Genomic DNA, 13,925 nt, shown 5'->3' with positions numbered 1-13,925 from the left:
GTTAAAGTACGCTGCCTATGTGCCCATTTTAGAAAGTCAGCTACAGCTTCCGCCGCCCTTGCAGAGTTTGCAGCTTCCGGCTCACAGATTGGCGTGTGATGTCCCCACGCATTGGAACTCTACACTGCAGATGTTGGGAAGGATTTGTGAGCAGAAGAGGGCAGTTTTTGAGTACAAACATCACACATAAGACCTCAGGAGTGGACATGGGTGTCAGACATATGTACCATCCTCCAAAACTTTGAGGACTCCACCAAGATGTTGAGCGGCGATGACGCCATAATTAGCATCACCATCCTGCTTCTCTGTCTTCTGAAACGCTCTCTGCTCCCAATCAAAGAGGATGTATTGCAGGCAGAGCATGATGAGATGGAGCAAGGAACCATACAGGGTGATTACACACTGCCAAGCCCCATCTCATCCCAACGTGGATTGGGTGACATTGTGGAAGAGGAGGAGGAGGAGGAAAGACAGGAGCTAGATTCAAGCACTATAGACGGTACTACCTGCACAGCTGTCATACAGTCTATTCAGCGTGGATGGCCCGAGGACAGAGAGGAGGAGGAGGAGGAGAGCATGGTCAGTCATCCTCTTGGTAAGGACACGGAAGTCTTGCCTGGCCTGTTAGCAGTCTGGCAATCATGGCTAAGTTTATGTTACGCTGCCTTTCCCATGACCCTCGCGTTCTCAAAATTTTGGATGACAGTCATTACTGGTTGGTCACTCTTCTAGACCCACTCTACATGGAGAACTTTGTATCTCTTATTCCTGAGGTGGATAGGTCTACAAAAATGTGGCAGTACAAGAAGACCCTTGTTGCGGAACTATTAAAAAAATTCCCATCTGAAAACTCCGGCGGCAGAGGGCACACTTCGTTGGACAACCAAGGAGTACAGGCGAGAGAGACACAACTTCAATCCAGCCGAGGCAGGGGAACATTGTCAAAGTTCTGGGAGAGTTTTCTCAGACTCTCCCATTGCACAGGCCCTGAGGCACGGGGTACTCTCACAAGGAGTGCAAAGTTTGGGAAGATGCTGAGGGAGTACCTTGCCGACTCTACCAGCATCCTCCGTGATTCCTCTGTGTCTTATAATTATTGGGTGTCCATGCTGGATACGTGGAATGAACTGGCTCTCTATGCCTTGGAGGTCCTGACCTGCCCTGCTGCCAGCATTTTATCAGAGCAGGTTTTTAGTGCCGCTGGTGGAATTATAAATGATAAGCGCTTCCACCTGTCAACTGAAAATGCTGACTGGCTGACTCTTACAAAAATGAATAAGGGCTGGAATGGGCCAGACTTCTCAACACCACCGAATAATAGCAGCATAACATAAACTCAAATACAGTGTCTTTTCTTGGGAGGTGTATTCCCATGCACCTTTTCACACCCACACATGGGTATACGCTTCCTGATTTTGTCTATTTGCTCTTGTCCTCCTCCTTCTCCTCATCCTCCATTACCAAATCACCAGGCTGACCGTGGTCCGTGATGCAACACCCACATAATATTTTTAAAGGGTGTTTATTAGTGTTGAGTGAGCACTAAAATGCTCGGGTGCTCGAAGCTCGGGCCGAGCTCGCCGTGATACTCGGGTGGGAGACTCGAGCATTTTTGCGGGGGCACCCCCGGCAGTTTTTTAAAAGCCTAACAAGTGCCCAAAACGATAGTAACAGTGCTCAAATGACATGGGGACAGCATGGGGATCACCCCAGGAAGCATTTCTGACCTCCAGGTCACTGCTGTCAACAACGTGGTCAGAGGTATTAAGCCACTTTTACGGGCTCACAATAAAACGTTCAAAAACGAAAGTGAAACTTTTTTCCTGTGAAATATGTTAAGGAACATCCTTTCCAGGGAAAAGACTTGTGTATAAGTTAAAATAAATGACCAAAAACAAAAATATTCCTCCACACCTTTGGCTATGTTCACAAGTAGCATTTTTTATGCGTTTTTGCACTTTTGTATTGCTTTCAACTATGACAAATGCTTTCACCGGGAAATGTCATTTTAACATTTTACAACCTTATCTGGCCATGTGCTGTGTGACACAAGCATAAAGTGCTGAAAAGACATGGGAACTGCATGGGGAAGACCCCTGGAAGCATCTCTCACTCCCAGGTCACTGTCTAAAAGTGTGCCCATCATAAGTGATCCTTGCCGCATCAGAAGATGCAGACTTGCAACTATCCCCATGCAAGTTGTAGTCCCAGGGCAGTGTTCAATTGTACCTCCCCCATTCCTTGCAATACAAGCGCAAGTATGCAGCCTGCCACCCACCCACCCCCAGGCTGCAATACCATACTGCTTGCTTGCTTGAACTTGAAATTGGGCCTTTTAGGCATGTGGAGGTGGAATCTGGCCACCACGTCATGGCTGTGTTGGCGGCCTGGAATCCATACTCAGTCTCCAGCCGCCCGGCGGCCGGGTGTTCATACTCGGTCCCCAGCCGCCCCGCGGCTGGATGTCCACACACGGTCCCCAGCCGCCTGGGGCAGCCAGGTGTCCATAAACGGTCCCCAGCCGCCCCTATTTCTCCTTGGAACATCCCCCCACACACTTTTCTTAGCCTGGCCTGCATAGGCAGCATTGGACGAGCCCACCAGAGAACCAGACTCCTCCGGTGGGCCCTGACTTCTCCATCAGTGGAGTTGAGAGTGCCAAGGTGAGGAGCATGATGATGATGACAGAAGTTAGCATCTGCTATGTTTTCTTTTAATGCAAGTGTAAGTGTGCAGCCTGCCATCCACCCACCCCCAGACTGCAATTCCATACTGCTAGCTTGCACTTGAAATGGGGCCTTTTAGTTGGAGGAGGCCGAAGCTGGCCACTACCTCATGGCTGCTTCGGCAGCGAGGTATCCATACTCAGTCCCCAGCCACCCCTATTTGTCCTGGTGTGCCTTATACATAAGATTAAGCGCGTATACCAAAACATTACCTGTGCCCTCCCCAGTGCATTTAGTGGGAAGGAGAGCCTATTCCGCTGTAGTGTGTGCATGCCAAACCCCTGTTCATGGTACATGCGAAGATGCCTCCCACCTTGCACCTGTCGTTGCAGACTTGCAACTATCCCCATTCAAGTCCTTGTCCCAGGGCAGTGTTCAATTGTACCTCTCCCATTCCTTGCAATGCAAGCGCAATTATGCAGCCTGCCACCCACCCACCCATGCTACAATACCATACTGCTTGCTTGCTTGCACTTTAAATTGGGCCTTTTAGGCATGTGGAGGCGGAATCTGGCCACTACGCCATGGCTGTGTCGGCGGCCTGGTATCCATACTCAGTCCCCAGCCGCCTGGTGGCCGGGTGTCCCCGCTTGTTCCCCAGCCTCCAGGGGGTGGCCGGGTGTCCACACTCGGTCCCCAGCCACCCCTATTTGTCCCGGTAACCTTTCCCACACTTTTCTTAGCCTGGCCTGCTTTAGGGCAGCATTGGCCGAGCCCACCGGACGATCAGACTCCTCCGGTGGGCCCTGGCTTCTCCATCAGGGGAGTTGAGAGTGCCAAGGTGAGGAGCATGATGAGGATGATAGAAGTTAGCATCTGCTTTGTTTTGTTGCAATGCAAGCGCGTGTATGTAGTAGCGGCTAGGCCTGAGGTGGTCAGCGTTTTGGCGCATATACTACCTCCTCCGAGGATTGCTGGATGTTTTCCTGCTACTATCCAAGTTCTATGACTCCCGTTAAAACAAAGCTTCAGGTGATAAATGATGGATGAGGTAGTGGCAAAGGAGAAAGAGAAGGAGGAACAGGGACCATTCACATCAATATCAGGCCAGTCAACCAGATATGTCTTGTAGGATATGTTTCTGTAACAAAAGGAGCGGTTCGGCTACACAGTTATAGGGCATGCAGTGAGTGCAATGCCTACCAAAAATTTCGAGGCACTCCAATGCCCCTTGGAAATGACATGGAGGTCAGAGGGCGTTAACTAAACCTTTTTTTTAAGTTTATAGCAACTGGGTCTCCTGTGCACTGTTGGCCTAAGCAGTGAATGGAAGGCTTTCCAAAAATTATGAGGAACTGCAATGCCCCTTACAAGAGCCATGTGTTGCACCCCAGGGGTCTGGTCACCACAGTAATATAGATATTACGTTGGAGAGCAAGTGGGAGGTTTCCTGGTCAGGATCCCTTAAACATGCAACATCCTCCTGCCCCAGTCCTGGGAGGGGAGAATTCTGCCCTTATAAACTGCATCTGGGGCGGGGTTGAGTGAGTCAGAGAACAGAGAACAGTCAGAGTCAGAGTGAGAGCAAGGGAAAGTAACAGCAAGGAGCTCTGTAGGAGCTAGGAGCTAAAGACCAGGGGCTGGAAGCTGAGCAGAGCTCGCCCTGGCAGAAGACAATAGGAACCGGACACAGGAGTCCGAGGCTGTGAGGACTTATATATCCAGCAGCAGATACCAGCCGGCAGGGGATTTCAGGTCCTCAGGCCATAGAAGCCCGGAGGCTCAGTCACAAGCAAGGGACCAGCACCGCCGTCGTGGAGCGGAGGCTAACAGAAGGCCCCAAGTCACCAGCCATATGGGTGAGCACTACACGGTACACTCAGGGACGTGGGCTACTTCTACCCGTTTACAGCAAGGTAGCCAGGAAGAGTGCAGACAGACGGGGAGGCCTACAACTCCACCTGGCCAGGGGAACTCCTGCTTGCTCACAGACTGACCAGGCCTCTTATGCTAGCCAGTACTCCCGGGAGAGTCTACCTTATAATCATCAGTAAAGAACCTGAACTGCACTGCAAAGACTCTGAGTCGTTCCTGCTGCGCTCGTGCACCATCACCCCCATCATCCAAACTCACTGCCCTGAGGCTATACTCCTCCCGTGGAGAGTTATCCCATTCTCTGCTGCGCACACAACACCAGCCTCAGCGGTCTGCCTCGCAGCGGTGGTACTCCCTGACCGCAATCCACGGGTGGCGCAGTCGGACAATTAACCTCAAAACCTAAGATAGAATGCCACTGGTTTGACCAGCCTGAGCCACGGGACTGGGTCACCGCCACGGAGACTACAGACCCCAGAGACCCGGCACACACGTGTACACACGGCCCAGGGGGCGCGTCACATGCAGTACAGCATATTACAAAAATAAGTCCCATTATTGGGAGTGGGTCTCCCATAGTATTTGCTTATGCCTTGCAAGCAAAAGCTGCCAAAAATTAGGACGGAGCAACTTGCAATGCCCCTTACAAGAGCCATGCAGTACAGCATATTACAAACATAAGTCCCATTATTGGGGAGTGGGTGTCCCATAGTTTTTGCTTATGCCTTGCAAGCAAAAGCTGCCAAAAATTAGGACGGAGCAACTTGCAATGCCCCTTACAAGAGCCATGCAGTACAGCATATTACAAACATAAGTCCCATTATTGGGGAATGGGTGTCCCATAGTATTTGCTTATTCCTTGCAAGCAAAAGCTGCCAAAAATTATAACGGAGTAACTTGCAATGCCCCTTACAAGAGCCATGCGGTACAGCATATTACAAACATAAGTCCCATTATTGGGGAGTGGGTGTCCCATAGTATTTGCTTATGCTTTCCAAGCAAAAGCTGCCAAAAATTAGGACGGAGCAACTTGCAATGCCCCTTACAAGAGCCATGCAGTACAGCATATTACAAACATAAGTCCCATTATTGGGGAGTGGGTGTCCCATAGTATTAGCTTATGCCTTGCAAGCAAAAGCTGCCAAACCTAAGGACGGAGGAACTTGCAATGCTGGCACCCTGGTGGTATAATGGTGGTGGAGGCTGAGGATAAGGAGAAGAAGATAAAACAGCTGAAACGAGGAAGCGTATACCCATGTGTGGGTGTGAAGCGGTGCATGTGAATACACCTCCCGAAATAACACAGTGGATTTGACTTTATGTTACTCTGCTGTCATTTGGTGGTGATGAGAAGTCTGGCCCAATCCAGCCCTTGTTCATTTTGATAAGGGTCAGCTTGTCAGCATTGTCAGTTGACAGGCGAGTGCGCTTATTAGTTATATTTCCCCCAGCGGCACTTAAAACACGCTCCGATAACACGCTAGCGGCAAGGCAGGCCAGGACCTCCAAGGCGTACAGAGCGAGTTCATTCCAAGTGTCCAGCTTGGATACCCAATAATTAAAAGGCACAGAGGAATCAAGGAGGATGCTGGTACGGTCGGCAAGGTACTCCCTCACCATCTTTTGAAACTTTCCACTCCTTGTGAGATTACCCTGCGCCTCAGGGCCTGTAAGCTGGACGGGTGTCAGAAAACTGTCCCAGAACGTTGACAGTGTTCCCCTGCCTCTGCTGGATTAGAGTTGCATCTCTCTCACCTGTACACCTTGGTTGGGCAATGAACTGTGACCTCTGCCGCTAGCGTGTTTAGATGGGAATTTTTTTAAGAGTTCTGCAGCAAGGGCCTTCTGGTACTGCCCCATTTTTGTAGACCTCTCCACCTCAGGATTAAGAGAGTGAAAGTTCTCCTTGTAGCGGGGGTCTACAAGTGTCACCAACCAGTAATGACTGTCACCCAACATTTTAACAACGCGAGGGTCACGGTTAAGGCAGCCTAACCTAAAGTCAGCCATGCGTGCCAGACTGGTAGCGGGCAAGATTTCCGTGTCCTCACTAAGATGACGACTGAACATGCTCTCCTCCTCCTCCTCCTCTTCCTCTTCCTCATCCCCCCTGTCCTCAGGCCACCCACGCTGAACCGACGGTATGACACTTGTACAGGTACTACCGTCTACAACGCATGATAGCAGCTCCTGTTCTTCCTCCTCCTCCTCCTCCTCCTCCTCTCCCTCATTGTCCCCCAATGCACGTTGGGATGAGATGAGGCTTGGCTGTGTGTAATCGCCCGCTACGGCTTCTTGATCCATCTCATCATACTCTGGCTGCAATGCCTCCTCTATAATTCTCTGCAGAGAGCGTTGCAAAAGACAGACAAGTGGGATGCTGATACTAATGATGGCGACATCGCCACTCACCATCTTGGTGGCCTCCTCAAAGTTTGTCAGGATGGTACATATGTCAGACATCCAGGTCCACTCCTGAGGTCTTATGTGTGGAGTCTGACCTGAATATCGACGGCCTTGTTGCAGCTGGTACTCCACAACTGCTCTCTTCTGCTCACAAATCCTTTGCAACATGTGGAGGGTAGAGTTCCAACGTGTGGGGACATCACACACCAGTCGGTGTGCCGGAAGCTTCAAACGCTGCTGCAACACAGCAAGGGCGGCGGAAGCTGTAGCCGACTTGCTAAAATGAGCTGAGAGGTGGCGTACTTTCACGAGTAGATCTGGCAACTCGGGGTGCAATTTAAGAAACCGCTGAACCGCGAGGTTAAGCACATGAGCCAGGCATGGTACGTGTGTGATCTCACCTCGCCTCAGAGCCGCCACCAGGTTACGGCCATTGTCACACACGACCATGCCGGGATGTAGGTTCAGCGGTCTCAGCCACAGATCTGCCTGCTCTTTCACAGTTGTCCACAACTCACAAGCAGTGTGAGGTTTAACACCTAAGCTTATGAGTTTCAGCACAGCCTGTTGCCGCTTGGCGGAGGCAGTACTGCAATGCTTCCAGCTTGTAACTGATGTGGTGATATCTGAGATGGAGGCTGAACATGAGGAGGAGGAGGAGGAAGAGGATGCGCAGGAGCTGTACACTGTGGGGGAAACTCTGACTGACATAGGGCCCGCAATCCTCGGTGTGGGGAGGATGTGTTCCGTCCCAAGGTCCGACTGGGTCCCGGCTTCCACTATGTTTACCCAGTGTGCCGTCAGAGAGATGTACCGTCCCTGGCCACAAGCACTTGTTCACGTGTCCATTGTCAGGTGGACTCTCCCAGTAACTGCGTTGTTGAGGGCACGGCAGATGCTTTGGTACACGTGCTTGTTTAGTGCGGTGATGGCACACCGGGCAAAATAGTGTCGGCTGGGGATCGAGTACCGAGGGACGGCCACCGCCATAAGATTGCGGAAGGATTCCATCTCCACTAACCTAAAAGGCAGCATTTCCAACGCAAGCAGTCGTGAAATGTGCGAATTAGGACTGTGGCCTGTGGGGCGTTAGTTGCGAATTTCCGCTTTCGTTCAAAGGTCTGGGATATGGACAATTGAACGCTGCGGTGGGACGTGGACGTTGATGCTGTTTCTTGAGAAACTGCCACAACAAGTGAAGACTGAGAGGAGGGGGCATCTTTAAATGCAGTATGGATGGGGGATTGCCTTGCACACACAACAGGGTGTTCTATTGCACGCACAACAGTGGAAGAAGCAGTGGTGACACCCGCTGACACTGGTTGTGGACCCTGGGTTTTACCCCACAAAGTCGGGTGCTTTGCTGCCATGTGCCTGATCATGCTGGTGGTGGTCAGGCTGGTAGTTTTGTCACCCCTGCTGATGCTGGCATGGCAGGTGGAACATATGGCCTTTTGGCGGTTATCAGCAGAGTCTTTAAAAAAATTCCAGACTCTGGAAGACCTTCCGCTTGTACTGGCAACGTCCCTCATGTTGGTGTTACTGGGAACTGTTGCCCGCCTGCTGTCTGCGGCCACCACACTGCTTCTTCCTGCCTGTTGGGGTACTCTGCCTCCCTCCCCCTGTGTGCTGCTGGCTTCACTCTGCATGTCATCTTTCCACGTTGGGTCAGTTACTAGATCATCCACCACCTCCTCCTCTTCCACTTGCGCAACACGATCCTCCTCCTCACTTCCTGGCAATTGTGTCTCGTCATCGTCTTGTGACAGATTGCCAACGTCGACTTCCTGTGGCCGTGGCTGTTCAAATATTTGGGCATCGCAACATGGGATCTCCTCTTCCACCACTTCAAGCGTATCAGGCGAGGGGCCCAAATATGGAAATGGACCAGTGAATAGCTCTTCAGAGTGTCCAAGTGTGGGATCACTTGCTCTCTGACGACACTCGGCATGGTGGGAGGAAGGAGCATCAGGGTGAGGAGGAGTATGCGGTCGAGACTCACGGCTACTAAGAGTTGACCGTGTGGAAGACAGACCGGAGGTGGTGGTGCCCAGGTAACTGGAAGTATTATCTGCTATCCAATTAATAACCTGTTTACACTGATCAGTTCTCAATACTGGTGTTGTTCTGTGCTTCCCTAGTTATTCGGTCAAGAAGTGGGAGCAAGAAGATGTGGCTGTTGGTTGTGACACATTTTCACCTTGGCAACGGCCCCGTCCTCTGCACGAACCATCACCAGAACGTCCACTTCCACTTCCCTTGCCATGCGCCTTACCCATTGTAAATGAAGTAAAATAGCTTACACTTGCACTATCACTGGAAAAAGGGTAATAAAGAGTAGATTAGAACCGTGGAAGAGGAAAATCCCAGTAATTGTTTACTGGGATGTCGGGCCTACACAAGACTATTTTCAACAGATATATTTTTGTGTCACAACAGTCAGGAGACACTACTATTTTTCTTTACGGAAAAAACTAGCAAAAGCTGAATAATAGAGATTTTTTACCGTGGGGTGGCAAAACCACAGTTATTGTTTACTGGGGTATACTACACTTTTTTAAATAGAGATATTTGCGGCTGAACAGTGGGCGACACACTCAATCTGCTTTTTTTTTAGATACCAAAGGCCCAAAACTGGATAGTACAGCGATTTGACCCGTGGAACTGCGAAACCACACTGGGATGTCGGGCCTACACAAGACTATTTTCAACAGATATATTTTTGTGTCACAACAGTCAGGAGACACTACTGTTTTTCTTTACGGAAAATATACCAAAACCTGAATAATAGAGATTTTTTACCGTGGGATGGCAAAACCAGTTATTGTTTACTGGGGTATACCAGACTTTTTTAAATATATAGATTTGCGGCTGAACAGTGAGCGACACACTCAAACTGTTTTTTTCTTAGATACAAATGGCCCAAAATGTATAATACAGAGGTTTGAACCGTGGAAGTGCAAAACAACACTTCTGTTTCTCTAGCCTACACCAGACTATTTTCAATAGCTATATTTGTGTCTGAAAAATCAGAGACACGCTTTTTTTTTGGGGGGGGGGGGGGGCACACCAAAAGGTTAATAAGACGGGTATTTGTACAGTGTGAAGGAGGAAAAAAAAGGAGGATTTAGATGAGAAAAAAACGATTTTTCCTGGCCCCCGACACCTGGTGCTAAGTCCAGCAATTTCAGCAACAGGAGCACATAGAACTGTAATGCAGCGTTTGCTGGTATAACCACTGTGTCTCCTATACAGCCTGCCTGCCTGGTATCTGGGAAGGATATTAGTCCTGAAAAGGACTGTTTGTTTGTTCTGGCAGCCTTTACAGACCCTACACTAACTATTTCGCAGTTTATATCTCTTCCTAAATCAGCAGCACTGTCCCTACACTGTCTAATCCGGAGCAACTGTGTCCAAGATGGCGGCGCCTGGTTTTAAATACTCAAGGTGAAGCTGTGCGGCCAGCCAATCACTGTAATGCCCACAACCAACATGGCTGCTGCATTACAGTGACTGGCTGGCAATCCCTGCATGTTCATTTTCTCTGTAAAGAGCGCCAAACATGCAGGGCGGAGACTCGAGCTCCCGCCCGAGTAACCCGGAAATGCTCGGTGCTCGCCGAACATCCTGAGTAGCGTGATGCTCGGGCGAGTACCGAGCAGTGTCGAGCATGTTCGCTCAACACTAGTGTTTATGATGCCCGTGGAAATTTTTTTTTATACAGTATGCTCATGTATACCCCACAGGGGTAAATGTTTGTCAGTCCATACACTTAGTGCAAGGGCATTACAAGTATAGGAGGCCCTCTCCTTTCTAATGGGAACATTTTTTTATGAGGCCCTCCTCCATGTCTCTTCAAAGGGGCATTGAAGTGCCTCCAAATTTTTGGCAGCCCTTGTATTCACTGGATGGGCCAACAATATGGGAGGCTCTCCCCTCTCTAATGGGAATTTGTCATTACTGTGGCCCTGCTCTGTGTGTCTTTAAATTCTTAGTGGGGTTTTTCCTAAAATTGGTCAGCCGTTGGACTCACTGCATACCCTATAACTATATAGCAGACCCTCTCTTTTCTAATGGGAACATGTCGTACTTGTTACTGTAGCCCTGCTCTGTGTGTCTTTAAATTCTTAGTGGAGTTTTTCCTAAAATTGGTCAGCCGTTGGACTCACTGCATACCCTATTACTGTATAGCAGACCCTCTCCTTTCTAATAGAAACATGTCGTACCTTGTTATTGTGGCCATGCTCCGTGTGTCTTAAAATTCTTAGTGGGGTTTTTCCCAAAACTGGTCAGCTGTTGGACTCACTGCATACCCTGTAATTGTAAAGCAGACCCTCTCCTTTCTAATGGGAACATGTTGTACCTTGTTACTGTGGCCCTGCTCTGTGTGTCTTTAAATTCTTAGTGGGGTTTTTCCTAAAATTGGTCAGCAGTTGGACTCACTGCATACCCTATAACTATATAGCAGACCCTCTCTTTTCTAATGGGAACATGTCGTACTTGTTACTGTAGCCCTGCTCTGTGTGTCTTTAAATTCTTAGTGGAGTTTTTCCTAAAATTGGTCAGCCGTTGGACTCACTGCATACCCTATTACTGTATAGCAGACCCTCTCCTTTCTAATAGAAACATGTCGTACCTTGTTATTGTGGCCATGCTCCGTGTGTCTTAAAATTCTTAGTGGGGTTTTTCCCAAAACTGGTCAGCTGTTGGACTCACTGCATACCCTGTAATTGTAAAGCAGACCCTCTCCTTTCTAATGGGAACATGTTGTACCTTGTTACTGTGGCCCTGCTCTGTGTGTCTTTAAATTCTTAGTGGGGTTTTTCCTAAAATTGGTCAGCAGTTGGACTCACTGCATACCCTATAACTGTATAGCAGACCCTCTCCTTTCTAATGGAAACATGTCCTACTTGTTACTGTGGCCCTGCCCTATGTGTCTTTAAATTCTTAGTGGGGTATTTTCTAAAATTGGTCAGCTGTTGGACTCACTGTATACCCTATAACTGTATAGCAGACCCTCTCCTTTCTAATGGGAACATGTCATACTTGTTACTGTTGCCCTGCTCTGTGTGTCTTTAAATTCTTAGTGGGGTTTTTACTAAAATTGGTCAGCCGTTGGACTCACTGCATACCCTATATCTGTATAGCAGACTATCTCCTTTCTTATGGGAACATGTCGTACCTTGTTACTCTGGCCCTGCTCTATGTGTCTTTAAATTCTTAGTGGGGTTTTTACTAAAATTGGTCAGCCGTTGGACTCACTGCATACCCTATATCTGTATAGCAGACTATCTCCTTTCTTATGGGAACATGACGTACCTTGTTACTCTGGCCCTGCTCTATGTGTCTTTAAATTCTTAGTGGGGTTTTTCCTAAAATTGGTCAGCCGTTGTACTCACTGCATACCCTATAACTGTATAGCAGACTCTCTCCTTTCTAATAAGAACATGTCGTACTTGTTACTGTGGCCCTGCTCGATGTGTCTTTAAATTCTTAGTGGGGTTTTCCCCAAATTTTGGCTGCCCTTGCAGTCACAGCATGGGCATTACCACTATAGGAGACCCGCTCCTTTATAATGGGAACTTTTACTGAGACCCTCCTCTATGTCTCTTCAAAGGGTTATTGGGTTGCGTCCAAATTTTTGGCAGCCCTTGCAGTCACTGGATACGCAATAATAATAATAATAATGGGAACAACAAAGCATAGCCGGATGATGGCTCACTAACAATAGCTACGGCCGACTGTTGGCCTTTTAAGAATAGTAAGGGCCGTCTGATGTCCCTGTAAAAATAGGCTTTATGACTTTGAGTCCCTCCATCACAAATAAAACAGGATGTGCCTGATGATGTATCACACACCACATTGCCAGATAAGGTTGTAAAATGTTAAAATGACATATCCCGGTGAATGCATTTGTCTTAAAAAATAATGTAAATAAAACAAAACAATAGGATCTTTCTTTAGTATGAAAAACAGCGTCACCAATTTAACCTCAATGTAATCACATTGTTCAGCTCATGCAACTCCTCCTCCATCTCCGAAATTATCACATCAGTCACAAGCTGACAGCACTGCAGCACTGTTTTGGCCAAGCGGCAACAGGCTGTGCTGAAGATAACATGCTTAATGCTTAATTGACAAACCGCCCAGCGCTGCAGAGTTGTTGAAAGCTGTAACACAGCAGCCTGATCTGTGGCTGTCACCGCTGAACATACAGCCAGGCATGGTCGTGTGTGACAAGGGGGCGGAACCTGGTGATGGAGAAATGACAGCCGGGGTAGATACGTGTTCCCTCTATGCCAGTCCTTTCACCAAGCTAAAGAATATGGCTGTGGAGAAATACAATTCCCACTGAGAAGCTGTTTCAAATTGAAAACCATTGTGCCCACCAAATGATTTGATTCTGAGGGCTCACCTTTCTCACCTGCTCAAGAGCCCCATAGCAGCTGCAAAGTTAGCGCTATAATGAACTCTCTTAAGGTAGAAGCCAGGGCACACCAGAGGATTCTCTGGTGGGACCGTCCAACCCTGCTGAGAAGCAGTCCTGGCTAAGAAAAGTGTGTGGGAAGGTTCCCGGACACTCTATGTCTGCATTTTTACTGAGGAGGAAACACACGCAAACACGGGGAGAACATACAAAGTCCTTGCAGATATTGCCCTTGCTGGGATTTGAACCCAGGATCCCAGCGCTGCAAGGCTTCAGTGCTAACCACTGAGCCAATGTGCTGCCGTTCACCCTCTAATATCTAACAGGCTGGAGAAACTTGCACCTACGGCCACTCTATCTTCAGCTCCTTTGTGAGAAAATGTATTTGGGAAGGCACTCAGTCTACCAAATAAAATTCCTGAGAAGGAAATTGGGGATGGCTTTGCTACTGGTAATGGGGGCAGTGCTAATACCATGGCATAGTCCCATAGTTTACTGGAAAAAATCCAGGCTGGTAGGAGGCAAGCAAATTCCCACAGAAAAGTACCAGC

At 48.7% G+C, this 13,925-nt stretch overlaps 1 protein-coding gene across 1 annotated transcript in view; it reads right to left on the bottom strand.

Annotated features, from left to right (window-relative positions):
• The window catches only part of LOC141245409 (uncharacterized), a 51,811-nt gene that overhangs the window by 30,279 nt on the left and 7,607 nt on the right, over nucleotides 1–13,925 (bottom strand). The gene's annotated exons all lie outside the window — the stretch shown is intronic.

Source organism: Phyllobates terribilis, unplaced genomic scaffold, assembly GCF_046119375.1.
Source record: "Phyllobates terribilis strain yellow unplaced genomic scaffold, ASM4611937v1 Scaffold_2__4_contigs__length_985480577, whole genome shotgun sequence".
Lineage (NCBI taxonomy): Eukaryota > Metazoa > Chordata > Amphibia > Anura > Dendrobatidae > Phyllobates > Phyllobates terribilis.
Note: the sequence above shows the minus strand (reverse complement) of the source record. Positions and strands in the feature narration are given on the sequence as shown.